Here is a 24,618-nt window from a genome sequence, read left to right on the forward strand (position 1 = left end):
GTAAGCAGTTCTTCCACTTAATGAAAGGACAGGGAAAGCAAGAAACTGCATAGAGCTTGGAATTCCCCAATTCCAAATACCTTATAATTTGATGCTTGACGTAAAACAGTAAATCTAACTCAACAAACACATTTGTGGTGGCTAATAAATTTCTAATGTTGTGCAAAGGACTATAAGTAATATAAAATAACTATGGAACAATGTTTAGCCTCCTGAGAGAAAAATTCTACACATAAACCAAAAGCTAGACTTCACACTTCTAACACAAGGGAATAAGCAGGTCAACACATCCTCTCCACAAAACAACCAAAAGCAATCAAAGGCATGTTTATTCATGAAAACTGAACTCTGAGTAAGAAGAACATGAGTCTACAAACATTTCTACCTTTGACCTCTCCCATCTCTCCAGCACAAGTGTAGGAGTTTACAAAGGTGGGGAAGACTATGAATATAGCAACGTCACTATCACTAACTACCTGAGGGTGATCATTAGATTTGAGGCATTGTTAAAGTGCAGATCTCTGATTTAGGCTGACAGTCACAGAACTCAAGAGAAAAATCAAAGTATAGAGTTGCTTCAAAATATTATCTAAAATGTCCAGTATATAACAAAAAATATGTAACAATTAAAAAAAGTGTGTCCCATTTTCAGAAATCAAAATAGCAAATAGAAACTGCCTCTGGGTGCCCTCAGATATTAGATTTAATGGACAAAAACCTTTAAAAGAGCTACAGTAAGTAGTTCTCCCCTATTGGAAGTTTTGCTTTCCATGGTTTTAGTTACCCATAGTCAACAGCAGTTTGAAAATGTTAAACAGAAAAGTCCAGAAATAAACAATCAGTAAGTTTAAATACTGCACCACTCTGAGTAGCTTGAAATTTCATGCCATTGTGCTCCATCCTGTTTGGGATGTAAATCATCCCTTTGCTCAGCATAACCATACTGTATGTATAGTACAACAGATATTATGAGAAAGAGATACCACATTCACATAACTTTTATTACAACATACTGTTATAATTGTTCTATTTTATTATTGCTGTCGTTAATCTCTTACTGTACCTAATGTACAAATTAAACATTGCCATAGGCATGTAGGATCTGCTGCTATCTATAGATTCAGGTATCCACTAGGGTCTTGGAATATATCCCCTGTGGAAATAGGAGGACTACTTACTCAAAGGACTGAAGGAATTCTTTCCAAAAATTCAATGAAAGTATAATGACAATGGTTCAGAGGAATGAAAATCTCAATAAATATTTTTTTTAAATGGAAATTCTAAAGTTGAAAAGTACAAGTATTGAAATTAAAAAGTCACTAGAGAAACTCAACATCAGACTTGAGATGACAGAAGACAGAAACAATGAACTTGAAGATAGATCAACAGAAAGTATCCAGTGTGAAGAAGAGAGAGAAAAAATATTGCAAGGAAATGAACAGAACTTCAGACGTCTCTGGGACAATATAAAGTGTATCAATTCGTGTAATGAGATTTCCAGAAAAAGAAAAGAGAGATGAGGCAGGACAAATTTTTACAAAATAATTGCTGAAAATGTCCCAAGTTTAGTGAAAAACATTGTTTGTCCAGGAAGCCCAGAAAATCCAACACAGGGAAATCAACACCAAGACATCACAGTCAAAGTATTGACAAACAAAGACAAAGAAAAAATTTTTTGAAAGGAGCAAAACCAAAATGACATACAGGGGAACAATAACATAATTAACTGGCATCCCATCAGAAACAATGAAGCTGGGGTAAAAAAAGAAAAACATGAAATTTGAACATATAAAAAAAGCTCTCAACTAAAAATTCTGTATTCAGCAAAAATGTCCTCCAAAATAATAGTGAAATAAATATATTTTCAGATAAACAAGGACACAGAATTTGTTGTTGTGATACATACCTTATGAGAAACAGTAAAGGAAGACCTTCTGACTGAAGAGAAATTATACCAGAAATCAACAAATTCAAGGAAGAAATAAATGATACCATAAACTATAATTATATAAGTAAATAAAAACTCTAAAAATATAATTGTTCTCATTTCTTTTTTTCACTTCTAAAGAAATAAGATTGTATAAAGCAATAATTAAAGTACTGTGCTGTTGGGTTTATAATATGCATAGTTATAATAATGTAAGACAATAACAGCACAAAAAAGGAAGAGAAAGATTAGAGCAATATTTCCAGAGTCTACCAGAAGTTAGTATTAATCTGAAGGAAACTATAATATATTAAAATGCATATTGCAATCCCTAGAGCAACCACTATAAAAAAACATGATATTATAAAAGGGATCAACAGAAGAATTAAAAGATACACTAAAAGATATTTAACACACAAAGTCAGTAAAGGAGGAAAAGAAAAAACATCATGAGACAAACAGAAAACAAATTACAAAACAGAAAATGTAAGTCAATATATTAACTATGAATGGCCCTGGCTGGTGTGGTTCAGTGGTTGAGCACCTGCCTGGGAATCAAAGGGTCGTCAGTTCCATTCCCAGTCAGGGCACATGCCTCAGTTGCAGGCCAGGTCTCCAGTAGGGGGCACACAAGAGGCAAACAGACATTGATGTTTCCCTCTCTTTCTCCCTCCCTTCCCATCTCTAAAAAATAAATTAAAATCTTTAAAAAAATGCAAATGGACTAAATATCCCCATTGAAAATGCAGAGAATTGAAGACGGAATTGAAAAACAAGGCTCAACAGTATGCTGTCTACAAAATATATTCTTATATTTAGGGTATAAAAATGTTAAAACAAAAGGATAAAAATAATACACCACCAAAAGAATAACCATAAAAATACTAGAGTAGAGTAGCTATAGTACCAAGTAACTAAAATGGTATTTAAGACAAGAAATATTACTAAAGACAAAGAAGGATATTTCATAATGACAAAAGGACACTCTATCAGGAAGACAAAACAATTATAAGGGTATATGAATCTAACAACAGACCCCCCAAAATACATCAAGCAAAAAATAGATAAGGGAAATAGACAATCCAACAAAAATAGCTGGAGAATGCAAAGATTGATAGAACGAGACAGAAAATGTGCAAGGAAATAAGAGAGATCTTGACCAAAACTATCAATGAACTTGGCATAACAGAACATCATACCACAAAACTGCAGAATACACATTCTTTTCAAACACACATGGAACATTCTCTGTGACACACCATATGCTGGACACAAAACAAATCTCAAACGCTGAAATCAGTAAAAGTATGTTATCTGATCACAGTGGAATTAGATGTCCACAACAAAAGAAATATGGAAACACCCTCAAATATTGGTAAATTTAACAACACACTTCATAAAAAAATCCACGGATCAAAGAAGTCACACCAAATGTTTTTAAAATATATTTGGATTGAATAAGNACAAAACTGCAGAATACACATTCTTTTCAAACACACATGGAACATTCTCTATGACACACCATATGCTGGACACAAAACAAATCTCAAACGCTGAAATCAGTAAAAGTATGTTATCTGATCACAGTGGAATTAGAGGTCCACAACAAAAGAAATATGGAAACACCCTCAAATATTGGTAAATTTAACAACACACTTCATAAAAAAATCCACGGATCAAAGAAGTCACACCAAATGTTTTTAAAATATATTTGGATTGAATAAGAAAAGCAGCATATCCTGGCTGGTGTAGCTCAGTGGATTGAGCGCGGGCCTGCGAACCACACGATTGCGGTTCGATTCCCAGTTAGGGCACATGCCTGGGTTGTGGGCCAGTTCCCAGCGGGGGACTCACGAGAGGCAACCATACATTGATGTTTCTCTCCTTCTCTCCTTCCTTTCCTCTCTAAAGATAAATAAGTAAAAAAAAGGCAGCATATCAAAATTTATAAAATGCAGTTAAGGCTGTGCTTAGAGGGAAATTTACAGCTTTAAGCACTTAGAAGGTCTCAAATCAATAATCTTAGCTCCCACCATTGGAAAATGGGGGTGAGGGAGTCAGGAAGAGCATACTAAGCCCAAAGCATACAGAAAAAAGAAAATAATAAGGTTAGGGTGGAAATCAGTGAAACAGAATAGAAAAATGGGGGGGGAGGGGGTCAATGAAATAGAAGATATCTCTTTGAAAAGATCAACAAAGTTGACAAACTCTTAGCTAGATTCGCCAAGAAAATAAGAGACAAATCACCAAAATAAAGGCTAAAAGAGGGACCATCATTATCTTTTCTATGTTTAGATACAATTATTTAACATTGTGCAACAACTGCCTATAGTAACATGCAGTACTGGTATGCTGCCCAGGAGCAATAGGCTATACCATATCCTAGGTGGGTAGCAGGCTGTACAATCTAGGATTATTTAAGTACACTTTCTGATGTCTACCCAGTGACTAAATCGCCTAATGATGCACTTCTCAGAACGTATTTCCATTGTTAAGCAGCACATGACTATAATTCTTCTATGAACATACACACAAATTCCTTAACAAAATTTAGGAAAACCAAACTTAATAACATATAAAAAGGACTACACAGCATGATTCAGTGAAATTCATCCCAGGAATAAAAGGTTGATTTAACCCCTGAAAATCAATTAATGTAATACACCATATTAATAGAATAAAGGATAAAAATCACATAATCATTTCATAGGATACAGGAAAAAATCTGACAAAAGCCAATGATCATTCATGACTAAAAACTCTCAACAAACTAGGAACAAATGGAACTTCCTCAAACCTCCTAAAAGGCATCTAAAGAAAACCTGCAGCTAACATCACACATAGTGAAAATCTGCACACTTTCCCCCTAAGACCAGGAGTGATGCAACACATTCTCAACACATCTATTCAACACTTTAGAGGATCTAGCCCATACTATAAGGCAATTTATCAAGGTGTATTAACATTCAGATTGGAAAGAAAGAAAATAGAATTGTTTTATTCATAAACATGGTCATTTATTCAAAAACAGTATATAAAAATTGATTCATTTCTATATGCTAGCAATGAACAATCTTAAATTCAAATTATAAAAACTCCATTCCCAATAATCAAAAATTATCAAATTCTTAGGAATATATTTAATAAAAGTGTTAAGATTTATATATTGAAAACTAAAACACATTGTTGAGAGAAATTAAACATCTAAATAATGGAGAGACATTACCTATTCATGGGTTGGAAGACTCAATTAAGTTAGCAATTCTTCCCACACTGATCCATGGATTCAATGCAAATCATATCAAATCCCTGCAAATGATTTTTTTTCTTTTTGTACAAAGTGACAAGCTGATCTCAAATTTTATATGTAAATCAAAAAATCCAGAATCACTTTTGAAAAGTTGGGAGGATTCACACTACCCATTTGAAACTTACTATAACACAGAGTAATCAAAAGAGTGTGGTACTGGAGTAAAGGTAAGATTTAATATATGGATGGAACAAAACTGAGATTCTAGAAATAAATGTTTACATTATAGGAAACAGATATTTTACAAATGTGCCAATACAATTCAAGGGAAAAGAACCTTTTTAACAAATGGCGCTAGGACATCTTATAATCTACTTGACATAAAAAACAAAAAGAACTTAGACCTTATCTTACACCATACACAGAGGTTAATTCAACATGGATTCGAGATCTAAATAAAGAAGCTAAAAGAAAAAGCAGAAGAAAATCTTTGTGACTTTGAATTAAGCAAAAAGTTCTTAAACAGAACACCAAAAGCATAAGGCATAAAAAGAAAAAATAATAAATAAGACTTCCTTAAAACAGTCTGTACTTCAAAGATACCAGTAAAAATAAGAAAACAAGCCACAGACTGGGTGAAAAATCTTTGTAAATATCTGTCTAATAAAACACTTTTATCCAGAATATATAAATCCAGTAGTAAGACCAAAAAAAACCTAAGAAATGGGCAAAAGACTTGAATACACATTCCACCAGAAAAGACTCATAAATGGCTAATAGGCACATGAAAATCTCAACATCATTTGTGTTGATGAAAACGCAAATTAAAATCCCAATGAGATACTACTAAAATGGCTATAATCAAAAAAGACAGATGATACCAAGGGTTGGTGAGGATATGGAGAAACTGGAATCCATGTACTTACCTGGTAGGAATGTAAATGGCAGTCGCTTTCAAAAACATTTCGGCAGTTCCTTAAAAGGTTAAGAACAATTCTGAACTGCTTTTAGTCACAACACTTCTAACACCAAATGTGTGGGGGTTTTTTTCCCAACCAATTCTCCAATACTCTAAACACCAAATGGGTGTCCCCAAATTTAATTTACACTAACTATGCAGAATTAGTGCAAACACTACAGGTTAAGGGCTTAGTTGCTCTTATTCCCAACACCAGTCACAAGTCTCAGTACCTAGCACAGTGCTGACACGTAAGTGGCACTCAAATAATAACTAAACCAACAACTAAGAAAAATAAAATTTGTTTTAAATTTGAAGCATACAATTCTGAATGAAACCTTCAGGAATTTATTTATTTAAATGAGAAACTAGGACAAGAAAGGTTAAGTGACTTAATCAAGCCTTGGTCTCCTGAATCACAATTCTCTTCCCACAAAATCATGATGCCTATCAATTCATGCTTATTGATATGCTTCCTTTTTTCTTTTAAACATTTTGCATTTGTAATTTTTTATTGTTGTTCTATTACAATTGTCCCAATTTTCCCCCACCATTGCTCTCCCTACCCACCTCCCCACTCCCGCAAGCAATCTCCACCCTGGTGTCCATGTCCATGGGTCACTTACACTTGTTCTTTCCATGAACTTCCAAAAGTAATACAAAATTGTTCTTTAAGAGGACCATTTCAACTCTATCCACCCTATCTCTGTCTGGCTACATCAGTTTTGGCCAACTAATGTTAATTATTACTTAAGAGCTTTTCTGTCCAGAACAGACTAATCTTTAATCAAACCAGTCGTTTGACATGTCCTTCACACACTATAATTTTCACATATATTTATCATTTATCTGTATGCAATTAACAATGTGCCTGTTATAATCACATTCCAAAGAAAAAATTACATTGTATGTCCTTTAACACACCCCAAGTGCCTGCCTTAACAAAATGTGGTTCAGTTGAGAAAGGATAAATGTGAATACAAGAGAGTGACACTGCAGCTTCTCAGGGAAATCCCTATAGTCCCATGCTAATGCTTTCAGTGGTTGCTATGTTGTAGTGCAATTATGTTACTGGGCAACAAAGAACTCAGAAGCTAACTCAGCAAACTCACTAAGAAACTAGAGAATCAAAGGTTTATAAAAGTACTCTGAGTCTCAACTTTTTAATACCTTTAACTGAAGTAACTCTTTGTTATAAGCATCAGATACAGGAGTTACAGCGAGACTATAAAAAGTATGTAGAATTTACTTTAAAGACATAATTTGAAGGTGACAGGCACTTTCCAAAAAGGAATGGCTAGGTGTTGGTTCCTCCTAAGTCTATGATTTTTAATCCAAAAGCAATGTGAAGTTATAATATGCAAAAAGCAAATAACTGGGCACTTCTTTATTTTTTTTTTCTTCCTGGATTATATATCTCAGCCAAACTGAAAAAGTAATGCTGGACTACAGTCTGTGATTTCTTCACCACCTAGAGAGGAATCCTGATGGAAAAATATAAAACTTAAGACAACTGCTAATTTATGAGGACTAAATGAAAGTCTTGACATAATTTCACAAATTAAGTCTTGACCAGGTAAAGAGTAAAATGGAAAGAAGTAAAATGGGAAAAAGGGATAGAAGAAGGGAAAGAGGGAGAGAGGGAGAGGAGAGGGATGGGAGGTGGGGAGGAAGTATTTTTAAATACTGGGATTCTACTGAGATTCTCACAGTAGAATAGAGTAGAATATGAAAGATTCTACTGAGGAACCAGGAAATTGACCACTGGGAGTAGTGGCAGGCTTTCCCAAGGGAGCCCTTACTAGTGATATTGTCATGGGAAATTCTCAAATATTTATACTTTCTAGGAACAGAACCTTTTCTCTCTGATTCCAATGAATCTCCTCTATTTAATCCCCTTTCTTATAGTTCACAGTTGCCCTTCTTCCCCCAGTTACTCTAAAATATTTTCTTTTACTTTCACTATACAAGGCGGGACGGGGAGGTGGGTAGTGAGAGTATAAATGCACATTTCTCATCTCTAAGAAACATATTCAACAACTTCTGTTTGGAAGATACTAAAAATACAATGCTCTGCTCTTGAGGAACTTACACTCCAGTTAGGAATGGAAAAAATACATAGAAATTATTTTTTAAAATACAATATAAAGTACAAGTATCAAGTAAGTATGACTGACAAATACATATTATACGATTTTAAAGGTGAAGGAGTTCAGAACATGTCACCCCTAAATATGACACTTCAGTATGCTGATTATTTTGAGTTAAAAGCACAGGAGAAACAGTAGGTTCAAGAGAGGCACTCTGACCCTTTTTCTTCCTGAAAGCAGGAGATACAATTCCCACATGAAAGGTGTCCTCCCTGTAAGAAGGAAGACATTCTTATCACCAGAGATGAGAAATCAAAGCACAGAACTCCAAACAAACCTCATTAAAATGATCCTTATCTTCAGAGTCACTTCTTCACAATTTAGTACTCCTAACCAAACCCCTCTGTCTTGTCAGTTTTTCACAAACTTATTATCTACCTATAAGGCATAAAAAGTTTCTGGTCCGGTCACTTCTTCAGGTCTTCACCTCCTGTGAAGGCCCACCCGTACAGGTAAATTTTTTTTTTTTTAACTTGGATGCTTTTATCCTGTTAATCTGTGTTACGTCAATTTAATTCTTAGGCTCAGCCAGAGACCCCAAGAGGGCAGAGAATTTTTCTTTGCCTACAAAGTTCATGATGGAATTCAACTTTAAAGAAAAGGTACTGTTTAGATTTTAAGAAAGAAGAAATCAGGTTGTTACAAAACTCAAGGGGTTCCATATTTAGGGTACTCTAGACAAAAAGGTAAGATAGTTTTCTTTATTTGAAGCAAGTACAGGAGACAAATAATTCATATCCGAAGCTCTATCTTCCCAAAGAAAGGCTTAGCCATTGCTTACTAAAAATATTTGGTCAATCATACACTGATCAGTTGGCTAAACTTATGGTTCTTGTCAATCTCATCACTTTTCATAGCTGGTCTACAAAATACTGTGCTACATTTTAACACTTAGCAAAAACAGTATTTAGTAAGAATGGCCCAGACTTCAACACCCTTGTCCTATCCTAACAAGGCCAGGCAGGTAGAATGATGAAGACTGGTCAGGAATGGAAAAAGCACTTAGTAGGTTTGCAGGGGGTGCTGGGCTGGATAAAACAAGGTGGAAGGCCAGGCTTCTGTTTGCCACCTAGGGTTTAGAGGATAGTGAAGAAACTACTGTGGTCAGAGCATAGTTTTTCTATAAAAAACAAACTTGAAAAGGCAGAGTATAAGGAGATTTTGAAGAGTTCAGGTTAAGAAATGTGAACTTCAGTCAGTAGAAAAGAATATTTCTGAAAAATTTTTGCATAGAAACATAAACACATTCCCTGAAAGTACACACCATTAGACAAATAGTTTTGAGAAATTACTTAATTCATTGTGTATGACAAAGTTAAAAGTTAAAAACAGTAAACTCATTTACTTTAGGCACACATAGTACCTAGAAAACACAAAAATCTGACAATTTATTAATCTTTCTGTGACAATTTCATTCTTCTAAGCTTCTTGAATTAAAACTTCGCATAACAAAATACTGACATTTGACTACTAAAGATTTTAACCACACAACAATTCATTCTTGATTTTTCTTCTGCTTATCTTGACCAACTTGAATATTTCATTACTTTAGCATCAGCATATGGGGGGAAAAGGGTATGGAGACTAAAATGAAGTCTACAGATTTGTGCAATACAGTAAGGACAAGATATAATAAACATTAAATTTCAAGTTTCAATTCCCATTACTAATAGCTTGATTTCAAATAAGTCATTTATCGTCACAGTTTCTCAAATGTCCTCACGTACTTTCTTACATACTTAAAAGCTTACTGCATTCAAAATAGCATGAAAAAATGCTTTGAAAACTATTTGCTGTGTGAATTATATCATTAAGGGTTCAATAAGTAAATGGTGAAGTTACTGGCTAACCCAAGGCTTAAACACCACCTGTGGACAATCAATGTTTCAATTTCCCAATGTTGTATGTATCCCTAAATTGGTATTACTCCACTATTTTAGAAAATTTCTGAATCAGGCTGCATACTTCATCTGGTTATAGAAGAAAATACTGAAAGGAAAGGAAATACCTAACATACTCTGTCCTAAATAACCAGAGGGTAACTCAAATCCACCTGCAATTCTCTCTGGAGAATGCTGTATGACACTAAAATTGAAAACATTCTAATCCTAAACAAAATGACTTTGAAACAAAACCTCAATACAAAAGGTGACTAATTAACTGTAACCACTTACAGGCTAACCCCAGGAATTTAGAGAATTCTGAATCCAGATAATTTTAGGATACATTTAAATATATTCTAATTGAATATTAGACTTGTTGACAGAGATGTTGCTTGGCAACAGAAGCAATGCTTTAACTACTCAGTGTTAGATCTACTCAAGGATTTTGTGCTCTCAGTCTGAACACATTACAAACTATATCCTTCTAAAGAGATTATGAACAAGTTTCTTGTTATCCTAGGCTTTTTTGAGATTTTACTGAAATAGCTTCATCATTACAACTAATGTGTCCAGAGGCTTTTAAAATACTTAGCAGTGCGCATTTATTACTGTCAAAAGCAGGACACTAAGGATTTATCAGTGTCCAGCTAGGTCCAGCATTCACTTACATATTCTAGACAGCCAAGATCACAGTTAAAACTGTCTTCAGGGTTGAGGAAAATGGTAGCATAGCATTTTTATGACAAATTAAACTGGAGGTAATTTGTCAGGCTGGCCAGTAAATGGCCACACAAACACCACACTGGAGTCGGTGTGGCTCAGGAGGTTGGCCATGGACCCGCAAACCAAAAGGTCCCAGTTCCATTCTCAACCAGGGCACCTGGCTGGGTTGGGGGTTCGGGCTCCAGCTGCAAGAGGCAACAATGCCTGATGGATACTTCTCTCTTACACTGATGTTTCTCTCTCACTCTTTCTCCCTCCCTTTCCCTCTCTCTACAATCTATTAAAGGAAAAAAAAATTTTAAGTTTCACGTTCATTGCATTGGCTACAAACCAGATCTCACAGCCATATCACATCTCACTTTTCTAAAACCTGCTCCAATTACACTACACGAAAAATATAATTTAAGGGCAAGTTTTGAACAAGAAAAATGAATGAGCATTCCAAAATATGGACAAGATAGCGTCCCCATAAAAGAGGGTACGTACCAGACTCACACAGGGCCTTGAAGTGTGTGGACATAAAACTGTACAATGACCAGTGTTCTTTCCACGATCGCCACCGAGGGACACCTCCAGAGCTCCAACCACCGGCGCCCATTCAACTCTTCTCTCCTGGGCATTGGAACGAAGGGATCCGGTCTACACGCGGGGTGCTTGCCCTGCCCCGCACGCCCGGCGAGGTTCTGGAGGCTGCTGGTGGCGGCGCAGGCTGAAGAGACAGAGCGGGAAGGCTGTCGAGCACGCCCCTCGGACTCCCAACCCCAGGGAAATCGAAGGGATCCCCGGGAGAGTTCTCAAGGCGGAGAGGTCAGCGGCGACAGAGAAAAGCCCCGCTCCTCAGCGCACAGGCCTTCTCAGGGGTATAGGGCCAGCCGTGCACGACGCCCGGCCGAGGTGCCACCCTCAGAACTCATCCCTCAGCCGGCCGCCCCTCAAGACCCAAGAAGTGGCCAGGGTCGCGAAATCTAAGGACGCGCGAAGCAGGAAGTCCCGCCCTCGGTGACGTCACCGGCTCCGCGACGGGAGGCCGTTAGAGGAGGAGCCAGAGAGTTGAGGTAGCGAGTTAGGCTACCCACAACCCCAGCAACTGGGGCCGCGGCAGCGCTCCGAGGGGGCAGCTGGGCTACGCAGGGATACCTAAACCCTAGGGAACAGAAAATCAGCGACGGGCCACTCGCTTCACGGAGCCAGAATGAGGCGCGTGGCTGAGCGGCTCAGGCTCTCAGCTGAGGCTGAGGCGCGTGGCTGAGCCCATCTTGCCTCTCCTCTTCCCACTGGTTTCTCTCCCCTTTTCGCGTTTTTCCTTCCCTCGGTCTGCTCTTACCACACTTTGAGGGCTCCGAATAATACTACCGCCAGCCCCGCCTACCTTGGTGCCTAACAGTGCAAATTTACTGGATCCCAACGTCAACCAGGCAGTGGGGCGGTCGGCTCAGCTCGCCTTCAGGAAGCCAAGAACAAGCGAGGCCAGGACTAGGCCGCGCCCCGCGCCCCGCGCTCACTTTTTCGTAGTTAACCTCCAGTTCAGTGCCTCAGGTGAACTGTCTTCAGGTTGTAACTAGACTTGGAAGAAAAGGAACTAGCTTTTGAGGTCAGTTACAGGCCAGCGGCTGAAATAAGGTAGGGATTTCAGCCTTTCAGAACAGATGGTGAAAGAAATAGGTACCGCCCCGCTCCCCCGCTGTTTGTTCAGTGCCTGGGTTTGGGTTTTGACTCTAACTACATTGGGAAGCACAACTTATTTTTACCCCCACGGTTAACATCTTGGGGGCTCTGGTTATGATTAGAAAGGCAACTGAAATGTGAGTGACCATTTTGTTGAAATGAGCAAAGAGGGGGCATTAGATACCACAGGGAATTGAGTAATGGATGGTTAGTGGATGGATCACATAGATAATAGGAGATACATCAGTGAACAGAAGAATCCAGAATTAAACTGCTGTGTATGTGTGAGTGATAGTGACAGCTCACATTTACTGAGCACTTAACTTGTCAAGTAGTGGAGCACTTTTTCAGGTTATCTTATTTAACCCTCTAATTATCTCAATTTTACAGCGTTACCCAGAATCATTACCAGTAAGTGTGGAAGCCAGGCAGTCTAACTCAGAAGTCTCAGAGGTAATCAGTAAACTCCATGTTACAAATCATAGGTCAGTGGGAAAAAAATAATCTGAAAATGACTAACGATCAGTGACAGGCTTTACATATAGTTTCTCAAATAAGTACCAGATGGATCAAGAATGCAAAGAGTGAAAACATAAAAATATTTTTAAAAATTGAGGTGAATATCTTTATAATCTTGAATGGAGAGAGGCTTTTTCTAGGTATGAAACAAACCATAAAGGGAAAAATACATAAAAATTAACCAAATAAAGTTGTAATCTTCTGTCTGTAAATAATGAACCAGTGGAAAATAAGTGCATATCATATGGAAACAGAAGGAAGAATAATCCTAATATACAAAGACGTCATGAAATATCAATTTTAAAACTTAACATCAAAATAGGCAAAGGCTATCAAAAGGACAGTCCTAAAGCAAGAAAACATCTAGTCAGCAAATGAAAAGATGGTCATCTTCCAAACATCCTTCTTTGTCTGTCTGTAGACAGGGATATGCTAATAACAATTACTGTTGTGCACTACTGGTGTGAAGTTGAAATTGGTACCAACCTTATTTACCAAAATTTAACATAAGCACTAATTTCTGCCCCAGTCATCTCAGATCATAGTCATTTGCTCTAAGGAAAAGAGCAAAAACTAAACAGATTCGCAAACATGTTCCTCGCTCCCTTTTTTATGACAGGTACTTCTAGAAACAACGTAAGTGCCATCACTAAGACATTAAATTTTGGTGCATGTGTACAATGGAATACTGCTGAGCCATTAGAAACAGTGATATAAATCCCTTTCTACATGAAAATGTGGCCATAGCACATATGTTGGTTATTTTTCCCAGAAAAAAAAAGAATAAAGGTCAGTATGAATAGTGTAATACCAACATGATTGTGTGTATCTGTGAATGCAAGTGTACAACATAATCTGGAAGTCTGTTGGCCAAATGCAAGTGAATTTTCACCTTTTGAACCTTTCTATCTTGCTTGAATTTTAAATAATGAATATGTCATTTTTACAAAAACAAAGTTGTGGGGGGGGGGATAGTTTGTTTTACTCCTCACCTGAGGATATGTTCATTGATTTTAGAGAGAGGGGAAGGGAGAGAAAGAAACATCAATGTGAGAGAGAAACATCGATCAGTTGCTTCCCATACACACCCCAAACAGGATCAAACCCACAACCGAGGTATGTGCCCTGACCGGGGGCTGAACCCACAACCTTTTGGTGTGTGAGACAATGCTCCAATGAACTGAGCCATCTGGCCAGGGCCTTGTGTTTTNAAGTTGTGGGGGGGGGGGGATAGTTTGTTTTACTCCTCACCTGAGGATATGTTCATTGATTTTAGAGAGAGGGGAAGGGAGAGAAAGAAACATCAATATGAGAGAGAAACATCGATCAGTTGCTTCCCATACACACCCCAAACAGGATCAAACCCACAACCGAGGTATGTGCCCTGACCGGGGGCTGAACCCACAACCTTTTGGTGTGTGAGACAATGCTCCAATGAACTGAGCCATCTGGCCAGGGCCTTGTGTTTTGTTTTTTAATTAAAGATGTGCCAGTGAAAGGAGTTCAGTTGACTACAGCCCTTACAGCTAGATAACCAATGTGAAGTAATTATATCTGAGATCTAAGTCTCAGCTTTTTAAGTGTCCATAAGTTTGATTATATTAATTTACATCCACTTGAATGATCTAACTCATCACTTGAACATCATAATTCTGATTCCCCAAATCAGGCTATGTATCCTTCCTATGTGTTCTCTGCGTGCCTCTTGTGATAATTGTCACACCAAACTATAATTCCCTTTTTCTGTCACTATGTAATGGGGTGCAGCCAGTCCCCCCTCCCAAGTCTGGCTGAGGGATGGGAGACATGTAGCAGGATCTTTGAGTTGTTTTGCATATCGCTAATGGCAGATTAGTATTGAATGGAGCCTTAAAGGTATACATGACTTAAATCCCTGGTGTAACTGGAAGGCAGCTCCCCTGGTTACCATGTCTTTGGGAGAGGTTAGAGATAGTTCACTCCACACCACAGAGCCATGCCTGCCCAAACTAACTATGGCAGCCCACAAAGGCTGAAAAATAAGAGAGTGCTAGCAGGTGTAGCTGATTGTGAGAGAAGTCAGAAATGAGATTATGGTGGAGGTCCCAGCCTGGGACTTAAACTAAAGGCAGGCCACCACAAGGGACAAGAGGGCAATGTAGGGCCCTACGGAAAGGAAAGGGGTGAAAGGACTCTCACTGGTGGGCCACGAGGAGGTGCCACGTGGTTTTGAATTAAAAACTGGGGATTAAGGAGATGCAGCTGATGTTGCTGGGAACCTGGAGTCTAGCTGAGCTACAGACTTCTATCTCTTTTTCCTGAGATACGGTACCCATGACTGGCCTGTTTGGGCAAAGGGGGTGTGTTAAAGCCTGTCAAGGCCAGACAGGTTCATGGTATTGAGGCAGATAGAAAAATATTCAAAGATACTTTGGGATGTCTGACCCTTTATTCCACTCTGGGCAATCCATGCACGCTGCAAACTTTGTGTCCCCCTGCATGTCTCTGTATGGCGCTCAGCAGGGATTTCCTAGCCCCTGAAATACTGGATACAAACAAAACTGGCAAGATGCCAACAGTTGTTACGCAGCAGAGCTTCGTATTATGCATATGAGCCCACGCAAGGCTATGAGAACACTACTTATCAGGCCCATTCTCAAGGTTATGGGAAAACTGCCTCCATTAGTTACCTAGAAACCTGGGTGAGGAAGCAAGACTGCTGCTGTTTACCATACAGGTGGGGAAGGCAGGACTGTGTGTATGTGTTTGTGGGTGTTTTAAAGGGACTTTGAGATTTTTAACAGCAACATTCTGCCATTACTCTAAACCTGTATAACTTTTGAATAAATAGTTCCTTTCCTTTTCACCAAATTCTGGCACTGAGAGCCACCGTTCCTGCCTGGTAACAGGCAAGATGAACTTAGAACAGGAGTGGAACCATAGAAATGAAGAACACATGGAGGGTTAGCAACAGGGGAGTGGGAGGAGGAGAAGAGGGGAGAAGGCACAGAAAATAGCATAGAGGGTAGGTAGAAAATAGATAGGGGGAGGGCAAGAATAGTGGGGGAAATATAGAATCTAAAGAACTTGAGACACGTGGTTATAAACTAAAGGGGGGAGAATGGTGGGGGAGGGAGTGTGCTGGTGGAGGGGAATGAAGGGGGGGAATAGAACAATTGTAATGGTATAATCAATAAAATATATTAAAAAAATAAAAAATAATAATTAAAAAAAGATGAACTTAGAACAGAAAGACATCAGAGGAGGAGGCTTGTTTTAGTATCTGGGCTTCCCACCTTACACAGGTTCATTCTGTAACAACTAGACTGTTTGCTCCTACCATATATATGTATGCACATACACACACATATTTTTCTGGTATGTAGTATGTATTTCTTTCCCCCTGATACATTATTTGTCTTTTACTTCATTTTTGTGTGCAAAAATTTTAATTTTAATGTAGCCAAAATGCTAATAGAATTATACAGATATTAAAAGGGTAGTTTCAACAACTTTATGAACAAAAAGATGAACAAAATTGACAAGCCTTTAGGCAGGCTCATCAAGAAAAAAAGAGAGAGGATCCAAATATACACAATCAGAAATGAAAGAAGAGAAATTACAACTGATACCAGAGAAATACAAAGGATTGTAAGAAATTATTATGAAGAACTGTATGCCAAGAAATTTGAAAACCTAGGTGAAATGGACAAATTTCTAGAAAAATATAATCTTCAAAAATCAAAGAAGAATAAGCAGAAAGCCTGAACAGACCAATAACAGCAGATGAAATTGAAGCAGTCATCAAAAAACACCTGACACACAAAAGCCATGGACTAGATGGTTTCCCAGGTGAATTCTATAAAGCATTTAAGGAAGAACTAACCCCTATCCTTCACAGACTATTCCAAAAGATCCAAAATGAGGGAAGACTCCCAAGCTCTTTTTATGAAGCTAGCATCATCCTACTTCTAAAACCAGATAAAAACATAACAAAGAAAGAAAACTTCAGGACTATATCACCGATGAACATAGACAATAAAATCCTCAACAAAATAATGGCAAACCATGTCCACCAATACATGAAAAAGATTATACACCATGACCAAGTGAGACTCATCCCAGGGATGCAAGAATGGTACAATATTCACAAATCAATAAACATAATACATCACATGAACAAAAGCTAAGACAAAAATCGCATCTTCATATCAATAGATGCAGAAAAGCATTTGATAAGGTACAACACCCATTTATGATAACAACACTCAGCAAAGTGGGAATAGAGGGAGCATTCTTCAACATAATAAAGGCCATATATGAGAGACCTACAGCCAACATCATACTCAATGGGCAAAAACTAAAATCTTTCCCACTAAGATCAGGAACAAGACAAGGTTGTCCACTTTCACCACTTCCATTCAACTATGGAAGTTTTAGCCATAGCAATCAGGCAAGAAATGGAAATAAAAGGCATCCAAATTGGAAAGGAGGAAACAAAACTGTCATTGCAGATCACATGATAGTGTGTATAGAAAATCCTATATACTCCACACAAAAAAACTGCTTGACTTAATAAATGAATTTGGCAAAACAGTGAGAAATAAAGTCAATATTCAGAAGTCAAAGACATTTTTGTATGCCAACGACGAAACATCAGAAGCAGAAATCAGGAAAAAATCCCACTTGATATAGCAACAAGAAAAATAAAATGCCTAGGAATAAACCTAACCAAGGAGGTACAAGACCTGTATTCAGAAAACTGCACAACACTGAAGAAAGAAATCAAACAAATGGAAGAATCGTTCATGGACTGGAAGAATTAACATCATCAAAATGTCCATACTACTCAAAGCAATTTATAGATTCAATGCAATACCTATTAAAATACCAATGCCATATTTCACAGGTATAGAACAAACACTTCAAAAATTTAAATGGAACCATAAATGACCCCAAATAGCAGCTGCAATTTTGAGAAAGAAGAACAAAGTAGGAGAGATAACAATACCTGATACCAAACTGTATTACAAGGCCTAATCAAAACAGCCTGGTACTGGCATAAAAAGATAGACCAATGAAATGGAACAGAGAGCCCAGAAATAAACCCAAATTTCTATGGTCAATTTTTGACAAAGGGGGCAGCAGCACAAAATGGAGTAAAAATAGCCTCTTCAATAAATGGTGTTGGGAGAGCTGGACAGCTACATGCAAAAAAATGAAACTCGATCACCAACTTACAACATACACAAAAATAAATTCAAGGTGCATAAAAGACTTAAATAAAAGTCGTGACACCATTAAAGTCCTAGAGGAGAACATAGGCAGGAAAATCTCAGATATTTCATGCAGCGGTATCTTCCCTGATATGTCCCCTAGAGCAAGGGATATAAAGGAAAGAATAAATAAATGGGATTTCATCAAAATAAAAAGCTTCTGCACAGCTGAAGAAAACTATTAAAATGAAAAGAGAACCAACCCTATGGGAAAACATATTTGCCAATGATACTTCAGACACGAGTTTAATCTCCAAAATATATAAAGAACTCACACAACTCCACACTAAGAAAACAACAACCAAATTAAAAAGTGGGCAAAGGACTTGAACAGACACTTCTCCAAGGAGGACATACAGAGGGTCCAGAGACATGAAAAGATGCTCAGTATCACTAACCATCAGAGAGATGCAAATTAAAACTACAGTGAGATACCACCTCACACTGGTCAGAATGACCATCATAAACAAAGCAACTAACAAGTATTGGAGAGGTTGTGGAGAAAAGGTAACCCTAGTGCACTGTTGGTTGGATTGCAGACGGGTACAACCACTATGGGAAACAGTATGGAATTTCCTCAGAAAACTAAAAATGAATCTGCCTTTTGACCTAGCAATTCTACTAGCAGGATTATATCCTACAAACCCTGAAACACCAATGCAAAAGAACCTATGTACCCCAATGTTCATAGCAGCACAATTTACAATAGCCAAGTACTGGAAGGAACCTAGGTGCCCATCAGTAAATGAATGAATCAAAAACTATGGTACATTTACACAATGGAATTTTATGTAGAAGAAAGAAAGAAGGAGCTGCTATCCTTTGTGACAGCATGGATGGAACTGGAAAGCATTATGCTAAGCACAATAAGCCAGGTGGTGAAAGACAAATACCATATGGTCTCTCCTTTAACAGGAACCTAATCAACAAAACAAACAAGCAAAATATAACCAAAGATACTGAAATTGAGAACAGGCTGACAGTGACCAGAGGGGACAGGGGAGGGAATTTCAGGAGAAAATGGTGAATGGTTTGCAAGAAAATTATAAAGGACACATGGACAAAAACAAGGGTGGGGTGCAAATGAGGGGGAGGTGTGGAGGGCTGGGGGGTTGGGCTGGGGTGGGGGAAAAGTCAGAAAACTGTACTTAACAATTTTAAAAATAAATAAATAAAGTAAAATAAAAAATAGGTTGAAGACCTTAACAGATACCTCACGGAAGAAAACATATAGATGGCAATAGTACATATGAAAAGATGCTCAACATCATGAGTCATCAGGGTAGTGCAAACTATAACAGTGAGATATCGCTCTACACCTGTTGAAATGGCCACAATTTAGAACACTGTCAACACCAAATGCGGGGAAGTTTGTGGAGCAGCAGGAACTCTCATTTGTTGCTGGTAGGAATACAAAATGGTACTGCCTCTTAGGAAGAAAGTTTGGCATTTGCTTACAAAACTATATATTCTTACTATATGACTCAGCAATCACAGATGTTTCTAGCAGCTTAATAATTGCTGAAACATGGAAGTAACCAAGATATCCTTTGGCAAGTGAATTGATAAATAAAATGTGGTATTTTTAGAGTATGGAATATTACTCAGCACTAGAAGGAAATGAACTATTGAAATATGAAAAAAACATAGAGGACTCTTAAATTCATATTTACTAAGTTAAAGAGCCAATTTGAAAAGGCAGAACTATGGAGGGAATTTTAAAAAAATGAATGGTTGCCAGGTTAGGGGAATGGGGCTGAGAGAGGAATAGGCAGAGCACAGAAATTTTAGGGCTCTGATTATATTCTGTATGATATTATAATTGTGGCTGTATGTTATTACACATTTACCCAAACCCATGGAATTTATAACACCAAAGGTAAACAATAGACTTTGGATGATTGTGATATGTCAATGTCAGTTCATCCCTGGTAAAAAAGAAAAAGTACTAGTTTGGTGAATGATGTTGATGATGGAAGAGGATATGCATGTGTAGAGCAAGGGGTGTATGGGAAGGTCTTGTACCTTCATCTCAATTTTGTTGTAAACCTAAAACTGCTCTGAAAATAAAATTTAAAAAATATGTATCTAAGGTGTGAAATATGTATATATATATACATGCTAGTAAAGATGATAACCTCTTTATTACCTGACATACCAATGTGCACTAGCAAGGTCATTTTCCTTCTGATATCAAGTTCCCTTAGAAATCTAACTCATAATCAGAAAGTTGCCAGGGACACTCATTTTCAGGACAAAGGAACGCATATTGTCCTAAGATAAATTCAAATGCCAGAAAAGCTTGATAAACTATCAAAGAACAACAAATGGGTTTGTCTGCTATGTTAAATAAACAAAAGTAAAACTAAAGACTGGTATTGGGGGGCTACCAAAGTTCACATTACAAATTAGTTAAATAATGAGGTTCTTAGGGAACTGATAGGAAATTGTTTTACAAGTTTAACTTTTTAATGAGAAAAGAATGAGGACTTTGGAGTATTTGAGCAAGAAAAGAAAGCTGTAGGACAGTGATTTTCAGCGGGTGTGCTGCAGCACTGGTGTGCCACAAGAATTCTTTAAAACATGCCATTGACTATTCAGTCAGGGGTACTGACCTTTTTTCCCTTAGATCAGTGATTTTCAACCTTATTCATCTTTTGGCACACATAAACTAATTACTAAGATTCTGTGGCACACCAAAAATATATTTTTTGCTGATGCCAGTCTGATAAAAAATAGGTATAATTTTGACAATTCACAGAAGACAGTTATTAGGATGTTGGCTATTGTCATTTTTTTTTAATTTGACAGTCTTAAGGAAATAGAGATCAGTGCCCCTGACTAAATAGTCATGTATTGCATGTTTTAAAAATCCTTGAGGTTCCCTGGTTGGGTGGCTCAGTTGGTTAGAGTGTCCTCCCAGACACCAAAAATATGCAGATTCTATTCCCAGTCAGGGCATATACCTAGGTTTGGGGTTCAATCCCTGGTTCGGGAGCCTGCAGAAGGCAACAACTCTCACTGATTTTTTTGCTCTCTGCCTTCCTCCTTCTCTCTCTTTTCCTCCCTCTATGAAATTGATAAAAAGAAAATATCCTTGGATAAGGATTTAATAAACAAATAAATGCCATAGTTTGGACTAGGTTTTAGAGAAGGAAAATAGGGAAAATTTTGAAGCAAAAAATGTGGTAATATAGTTAATGACAACATAATATTTCACCAATGTAAATGTAAACAGAACTCAACAGCAGCATTAACAACCATTATTACTGACTTTAAGTTTTAAGTATGGAAATTCCTGTAATCATCAGGGAACCCCAAGCACTCTTTGTCACTACTGTCCACATTTATGACTCTCAGTTCCTCAGAATCACAGAGTGTCTCCACTCTGTTCACAGAGGATGTCATCTTCAGAGCTGTCTATGGCATTGCTGATGACACATTTTTTGAAGGACCTAACAACGTTTTCATCCTTAACTGACTGCCATGAGGTTTTTACTCACTCACAAACTTGGATAATCGTGGGCCTCTTCATTTGTCCAGCTGGTGTCAGATCAGGATCTCCAGCAGCCATCCATCTTTTCCACTCTTCTCTCATGAAACCTTTAAGTGGCTTGTTGATGGAAATGCCCAAAGGTTGCAACTGGCTGTAAGCCCCACAGGAATTATGGCTTGATGGGTGGCCATAATTTAAATCTCCTTTTTGTGGCTTCAGTGATATGTGACCTAAACTGGTCAAGCACTAAAAGAGCAGGTTTTTTCAGAAGCCCTCCAGGACATTTGGACCACACTTTTTCTATCCATATATTCATGCCATTTTCGTCCATTCATCCTTTGTCATGAACATGAACAACTCCTCTTGGGATTGCATCTTTTGGCATGTTTTTTCTCTTGAAAATCAGCATTGGTGGCAGTTTGGTGCGTGCCATCTGCACAGGAGGGCAACATGACCGTGTAATGGGTTTTATCATGCCCTGAGGTTTTCACAGTTACCATTTTGGCACCTTTCACATCAACAGCCTCGTTTGATGGAACATCAAAGGTTAACAAAACAAGACTTCATCCATGTTCCAAATTTGGTTTATTTAAAATCGATTTTTCTTTCTCGCATCCAGTACAAATTTGTGAATAGATGCAATCTTGGATTCATATTCTATAGGCATTTTTGTGCAATCCTGGTTTGGGTGCTCATAGCAAGGCCACATCTCTTCATAAATCTGTGGCACCATGATGGTGATGCAGTGAAGTCCTCAATGCCTTTCTCTGCAGCAAGATGGTTGGCTTCATATATGATCATTTTTGTAGACACTGAAAAGCCATTGTTCCTGTGATGTGTGATCCACTCTTTCATATCCACTTCTAACTGGGGCCATTTGGCAGCATGCCAGGAAAACATTGTTTCATTGTCTGTTTTTTGCAGTTGATCCTCCTGTGTCCTCCATTACCATATCATTTTCTCAGTTGGTCCAAAGTGTCTCTCCACTGCTCTGTTCCATGGTCTGGGCATACTTCACTACCTCCAGTTTAAAAGGGATTTTATATGAAATCCTTTTCTGCTTTGACATCTTTCCACAATTACAGTAGATTCAGCAGGAGACTATGGTACCTTATCGTAGCTTTCTACAACAAAGCACAATAATGACAGAACTATCAGCACTCTGTCCTTCATAGTTATGGGGGCACTGTAGCTGAGAACATCAGTGGATGATGCACTGTTATGGGGGGATCTGCTACTGACACTGTTGTGAGGGGTCTTCTGCTGACATTGTTATGGGGGAGATCTGCTGGAGGGCCACAGGTTGTACAATACTCTTGTATGGGGACAGTAGTTTTGTACAACCTGTGTGGCTCTGCAGCTGTTGCCAAATTACAACTCCCATCATCCCAGCCTGTCCAAGCATGATGGGAGTTGTGGTTTTGCAACAACTGCAGGGCCACATTGACAGGTGACCCTGCAGTGGAATTTGCCTTTGTTAATGTTAATAGTGGACATACCAGTCACGTGATAGAGGCACATAAGGGGGCTGCATGCTTTCTTCTCCTAACGTGCCTGCACCGCCTGTACCCTCCTCCCTAGCACTATAGTATGCCATAGCAGGGACTCTGCTCCTGCCTCCCTTGCTTCAGGCCACCAGGACATGCCCTCTTCCTAGCCCAGGGCCCACAGCATTGTCCCACTCCACCACCACTGGCTTCCTTCAGTGGTGACCCTGCTCCTGCCTCCTGTGACTTAGCTCCACCACCACCTCCCCACCCCACCCACAGCGAGCCAGGTAAGCTACATTCAAACTATAAGATGCAACCCCCTTTTCCTCCCAAATTTGTGGGTGGGGGGTGGGGTGGAGAAAAGTGCATCTTATAGTCTGAAAAATACAGTAGATATTCTTGCAGCACACCAGTGTGCCTTTGCAGCACAGCAATTTTATGGAATGTCAAATTTAAAAAGTGACAACTAACACAATGATATCTGTCTACTGTGAGTACTCTGTCTTGAACCATAAATATATGTTGTATAATAGAGTTTCATCTTATTGGTCATGTTGCATAATAAGGTTGTGTCTGATTGGTTAATTCTTTCTAATACAGAAATCCTTATATACAAGTATAGGCACCTGATTTTTTACTTTCTTATTTTTCTATTTTTTAAAATGTTTTATTGATTATGCCATTACAGTTGTCCCATTTCTCACCCTTCATTTCCCTCCAACCTGCACACCAACTCCCCCCATCCCCCCTTCAGTTGATGTCCATGTGTCACAAGTTCTTTAGATTCTATATTTCCCATACTATTCTGGTCCTCCCCCTGTCTATTTTCTACCTACCGTCTATGCTACTTAGTCTCTGTACCTTCTCCCCCCGCCCCACTTCCGTGTTGCTAACCCTCCATGTCATCTCCATTTCTATGGTTCTGCTCCTGATCTAGCTGTCTGCTTAGTTTGCTTTTGTTTTAGGTGTGGTTGTTAATAACTGTGAGTTTTATGTCCTTTCACTGTTCATATTTTTTATCTTCTTTTTCTTAGATAAGTCCTTTTAACATTTCATATAATAAGGGCTTGGTGATAATGAACTCCTTGAACTTGACCTTATCTGAGAAGCACTTTATCTGCCTTTCCGTTCTAAATGAAAGCTTTACTGGATAGAGTCATCTTGGATGTAGAGCCTTGCCTTTCATGACTTGGAATACTTCTTTCCAGCCCCTTCTTGTCTGTAAGGTCTCTTTTGACAAATCCACTGACAGTCTGATGGGAACTCCTTTGTAGGTGACTGTCCCCTTATCTCTTGCTGCTT

General features: G+C 38.3%; 1 protein-coding gene across 2 annotated transcripts in view; it reads right to left on the reverse strand.

The window, feature by feature from the left end:
- Window positions 1-11,866, reverse strand: part of CEP83 (centrosomal protein 83) — a 144,084-nt gene extending 132,218 nt beyond the window's left edge. For both annotated transcript variants that reach the window (XM_037064687.1, XM_037064686.1), the window contains exon 1: window positions 11,378-11,866. The gene's annotated coding sequence lies outside the window, so the exon portion shown is untranslated. The remainder of the gene's footprint in view (window positions 1-11,377) is intronic.
- Window positions 11,867-24,618: the final 12,752 nt, after the last annotated feature.

Source organism: Sturnira hondurensis, unplaced genomic scaffold (assembly GCF_014824575.4).
Source record: "Sturnira hondurensis isolate 20B ecotype Veracruz unplaced genomic scaffold, ASM1482457v3 Scaffold0015509, whole genome shotgun sequence".
Lineage (NCBI taxonomy): Eukaryota > Metazoa > Chordata > Mammalia > Chiroptera > Phyllostomidae > Sturnira > Sturnira hondurensis.